The sequence below is a fragment of the Zingiber officinale genome, chromosome 5B, assembly GCF_018446385.1.
Source record: "Zingiber officinale cultivar Zhangliang chromosome 5B, Zo_v1.1, whole genome shotgun sequence".
Taxonomy (NCBI): Eukaryota; Viridiplantae; Streptophyta; class Magnoliopsida; order Zingiberales; family Zingiberaceae; genus Zingiber; species Zingiber officinale.
The window spans coordinates 24041096-24047111 of NC_055995.1; positions in this window are offsets into that span (position 1 = coordinate 24041096).

Below are 6016 nucleotides of genomic sequence, written 5' to 3' on the forward strand. Positions count from 1 at the left end.
GATATTATACTTAGTTATTTGGCACCAATACAAGTAAGTATAATAACAATAATGAAATGCCTTTATAAATATATAGGAATATGATACATCGAGTCCATACAACAATCATCATATGATTGCCTCTAGGGCTCTAACTAACACATGTTTGTCATGTTGTATCCTTGTATTCCTGTGATGTGTGTGATGTAATAATTAAGAATTATTATTATTTTATTTTCTACTACACATGTTTACGAAATATGTTCTAGCATGCACCTATATCGGGTATATCTCAACAGTGGTATCAGACCCTGATCGTGTTTCGACATGATCGTAAAATTATTTTACAATTCGTAATTAGTGTAGTAATTAATTTTTGATTTTTTCTAAAATTATTAAGATTTTTTTTTATTTTTCGAAGTTTCCTAAATTATTAGAAAATTTAATTTTTGGAAAGTTTCTGATCTAATTTTAGAAAATTAAATTTAGAAATATTCTGTTAACTTAGAAATTACTATTTCTAGAATTTTATGAAATTTTAAAAAATATTCTATTTTTAAAATTTTTCAAATTTATTAGGTAATACCAAATATGAAAAGATTCTGAAATTATAAAAAAAATCTAGATTTGATATATTCTAAATTAAATTATAGAATTGATCTTTTCTAGAATATTCAGATTTATTAAAATATTATATTTTTAAAAAGTTTCCTAAATTGTTAGGAAATACCAAATTCGGAAAGATTTAAAAAATTATTAAAAATTCAGATTTGAGATATTCTAAATTAAATTATAGAATTAATCATTTCTAAAATTTTTGGATTTATTAAAATATTCTATTTTTGGAAAGTTTCTTAAATTGTTAGGAAATACCAAATTTAGAAAGATTTGAAAAATCATAAAAAAATCTAGATTTGAATTAATCAATAATAAATTAAAAAATATTAATTATTTATTTCCTAAATTGTTATGAAATTTATTTGGAATTCTGTTTCCAAAATAATTAAAGATTCTTGATTGATAGAAAGATTCTAGATGAAATATGTTACTTAAATTTGGAAATTAGTTTCTTAATTTGATTAGATAAAATCTTGATTTATTAAAATCAGATTTATAATATATTTTTATTTCTAAAAATAAAATTATAACATATGTTAATTTATGTCATGTTCATACCATATTGTATGCCATATAGATGCATTAATTATAACATGATTAGATTTTACCATGTGTGTGATGTGATTAGATCTTACCATATGTATGATTTGGCATGCTTTGCCATGCGTGTGATGTGTCATGTCATCTTTTATGTCATGTGTGCAACATGTCAGGTTGTTATTTTTGTCATATGTGTAATGTGATTAGATCTTACCATATGTATGATATGTCATGCTATGTCATGCGTGCGATGTGTCATGTCATCATTTCTGCCATGCATGCGACGTGGCATGTCATCATTTATGTCATGCGTGTAATGTCATATAGATAGAATATTTGCATGATGTAGATGAAACCAAATCCCTTACACAATATTAAACCCACACCTTCCGTTAATATGATAAGAACCAGAGTTTAAGTTCTTGTTTGAGTGTTGGCCAAAGTCAAGCTCAAACTTAAAATTAAATATGTTTAAACTATAGAGATATAATCTCATGATTAAAGAGTTGATTTTAAACTTAAAGTGTTGATTTGTTGTGCTAAAGCATTGATGCATACTTGTTAATGTGTTAACAACCCGATGTTTATATGAAGATCAATCAGTTGCTAGCATAATGTGATAGTTTCATATAAGTGATATGCAATCGGTAAACTTGTTACCTACCTCTATAGCTAAGAATGGCTTGTTGGCCAAAGTCAAGGTCATTCTTATCTGTAGTGGATATCAACCCACTTGGAGAAAACTTACCCTCTCCCGAATTTAAAAATAAGGGTATTTAAATTTGATAAATAAGGGAGCTTTTATGTAAATTGCCTATATAAATAATATCATATCTCTCATACATTCTCATTTTTGTATTTCTAGGTTAATCATTTAATTATGATTTCTGTTAATTTGCATTCGATTTTGGACTCGAATGAATTAACTGGGCTGAACTTCTTGGATTAGTTTTGAAATTTGAGAATTGTTCTCAAAGCTAAGAAACTAGTTTATGTCCTTGATCAGCCTCTTCTCACAAGTCTTGATGTCATTGCAACTGTTGACCAAATGTTGGCCTTTGGAAATATAAGGATGATTTTATACTTGCAAGTTGTTTCATGCTAGCTACTATGACTCTTGAACTATAGAAACAACATAAGCATTTAGATGCTTATGATATTGTCTATCATCTTTATGAGCTATTTGATGAGCAAGCTAGATCCGAAAGGTTCGAGGTCTCTAAGCTTCTCTTTTGCTCAAAGATGTAGGAGGGTTCGTCCGTGTACAATATGTACTGAAGATGAACGGCTGTATAGAGTATTTAACATCACTTGATTTTACAATGGATCATGAGTTAAGTATTGACTTAATTTTACATAGTTTACCAAAAAGTCATTCACAATTTGTGATGAACTATCGGATGAATAATTTGGAATCGACCATTCCTAAGATGATTAATATGTTCAAGGCTATAGAATCTTCTGTTAAAAGTGAACAGAAAACTATGATGTTAATAGACTCCTTCAAGAAAGGTTCTAAGAGAAAACCAAAATATTAGGTTAAAGAGAAGAGCAAAAAAGCTAAGACAGTAGAATCAACACAAAAGGACCCATGCCATTTGATACGGGTCATGATAGGCCGACCTGTCAAATGAAGGCGTCATGATCGAGAATGATAAGAGAGGTATATAGCCAATGTACCCTCGCATGCTCGGTCAGGCAAAGCCCGATCGAGCATAAAAGTATTTAGCCCTATAGAAGCTCGTAGTATATTACCGGCCGAGTGAAGGCCGAGCAAGCACCAAGGTGCCTTCACACGCTCGGTCAGGCAAAGCTCGACCGAACATAAAGGTACTTAACCTTATAGAAGCTCATAGTATATTACCGGCCGAGTGAAAGCTGAGCGAGCACCAATGTGCCTACGTGCCCTTGTTCAGGCAAAGCCCGACCGAGCATAAAGGTACTTAGCCTTATAGAAGCTCATAGTATATTATTGCCCGAGTGAAAGGCCGAGCAAGCACCATAGTGCCTTCACGCGCTCAGTCAGGTAAAGCTCGACCGAGCATAAAAGTACTTAGCCTTATAGAAGCTTGTAGTATATTACCGGCCGAGTGAAGGCCGAGCGAACACCATGGTGCCTTCACGCGCTTAGTTAGGCAAAGCCCGACCGAGCATAAAATACTTAGCTTTATAGAAGCTTGTAGTATATTACCGGCCGAGTGAAGGCCGAGCAAGCACTAATGTGCCTACACGTGCTCGATCAGGCAAAGTCTGACCGAGCGTAAAGGTACTTAGCCTTATAGAAGCTCGTAGTATATTACCGATTAAGTGAGGGACGAACGAGCGCTAGTATGTGTATATGCACTCGGTCGGATAAAGTCTGGCCAAGCGTAAGGGTACTTAGCCTTATCTATAGTTTTTAGTATGATACTGATAGAGGGAAGGCCGAGCGGGCACCAATGTGTGCTTGCACGCTTTCGGTCAAGCAAAGCCCGACCGAGTGTAAAGACACTTAGCCTTATAGAAGCTCTTAGTATATTATTGGTCGAGTGAAGGCTGAGCCGACACCAATGTGCCTACACGCGTTTGGTTAGGCAAAGCCCGACTGAGCATAAAGGCACTTAGCCTTATAGAAGCTTGTGGCATATTACCGGCCGAGCGAAGGTTGAGTAAGTGTCAATATACACTCAGTCGGATAAATTCTGACCGATCGTAAGGGCACTTAGCCTTATATATAGTTTACAGTATATTACTGGCTGAGTGAAGGCTGAGCAAGCACCGATATAGTTACACGCTTTCGGTCAGGCAAAGCTTGACCGAGCATAAAGACATTTTGCTTTATGGAAGCTTTTAGTATATCACTGGCTCATTAAAAGCCTAGCAAGCACGAGTATGTGTCTATGTGCTCGACCGGGCATAACCTGACCGAGCGTAAGGGCACTCAGCCTTATAAAGTTCATAAACATTCTCGGTTGAAACATGCTTAGCAGAAGGTATTCTCAATATATACACAACTAGTTTGAACGATCAGTCGAAACATGCTTAACAGAAGTATATAAGTATGACAGCCTGGTAAATTTGGTGAGAAATGTCTTCTAGAATCTTCTTCAGTTATAATAACATGTTCTTATACATATCACATCATAAATATGAGTCACAAATAACAAAAGAGGTACATCTGGGGTAAAAAAAAAATTCCTTACAAAGATTATTGCACGAAGCTCAGGAGATGACTTCATCTCCTAACAAACTCTAACAAACCGGGGGCCACTTCATGACTATGGAGGTTACATGAGGTAGTATAAAAAGGGGGATCCTCTCCATTGGCAAAGTAAGCAAGTTCTAGTATCTAAACTCTATTTCAAAGTACTTCAGTTACTATTCTTCTTCTTTTGCTTCTTCTTCCACCTTTGAGAGAGAAACCGACTTGAGTGTTGGAGGGCCTAGCCAGGGATCTCCACCCAGGTCTTAGGTCACTAACGCTTTGTTGGCTCGTCTAACTGTGTGCAGGATCATTGAGGGGCTTCTTCCAGATCCTCAGGAGGTTATCTTCTTCAGAGATCATCGTTCACTGGAGCCAGCACACCACTTCATAGATTTCAGACAGGATCACCATCATTGTGGCAAGATTGGACACTGGTAAAGAAACTGTAAGATCTATCTTGAGTCTGTGAAGAAGAATAAGACATTCGATGCCCCATCCTCTTTAGATATTTTTGTTATTGATTGTCATGCTATTTCCTTAGACACTTGGATATTAGATACTGGGTGTGGCTCATATATATGTAATGATATACAAGGGCTAAGGAATAGCAGAAGACTCATTAAGGGTGAAACAAGTCCGTGAGTTGGGAATGGGGCAAAGGTTGCTCCAGTCGCTATTGGAATATACTTGTTACAGCTTCCTAGTGGACTTGGCTTAGAACTAGATAATTATTATTTTGTTCTAACATTAATAAAGAATATTGTTTCTATTTCTTGCTTAAATAGAAAAGGTTTACATTTGATTTTTAGTAACAATTATTGTTATATAACATTGAATGATGTTTTTTATGGCATTGGAACTTTATGCAATGGTATCTACGCGTTAAATACATCGAGTGACACATTCAATATCAATACAAGCAATGAATGTGCCTGATTAGATAATTAATTAACCTCTTACTCGTGACATTGTCGCATTGACCATATAAGCAACACATATCCGAATTGCAAAACATTGTAGTTCTCAAATCATTTGAATTAAATACATTTGATGTTAGAGTGTATACTAAAAGTCTAGCTTTTGTAAACATTTATTTTGAAATAAAAGAATCACATTTGTTCAATATCTACATTTATTTGTTAAATGTAATTATTCAATTAATTTATATAGTAGATAACATGGAGTGTGGTGTCACACTCAGAAGATCATGTTGTCGGTTCTCTATAAATTATAAACAGTTGCTCATGACTAAGATGTAAAGGAACAAACCATCAGAATAGTCGTAGTGTAATTAAGTATTAGTTTATCTTGATTAATAAATTATACTGGTATACTCTAAGTGTATTGAGTAGGACCATTTTATGTAAGTTCATTTTGTACTGACTTAATAAAAGAACTAGACCTTAGTTATTATGGAAGTGTGTGCTCTTAATCCTAATATAATAACAAGCACATATATTTAATATTTATTTCTTTGACTTATCAAAGGGTGAGGTTTATCTCGATAAATCAATATGCCCGATAAGTTGGGAAATGATATTACTTATAGTGTGTGTTGATGATTATAGAAGGAATCTGTGTCCTAGTAATCTAGGTTGATAATGTCCCCAAGAGGAGCTCATAAGGATTGTCATGTTAAACCCTGCAGGTGGACTTAGTCCGACATGACAATGAAGTTGAGTGGTACTACTCTTG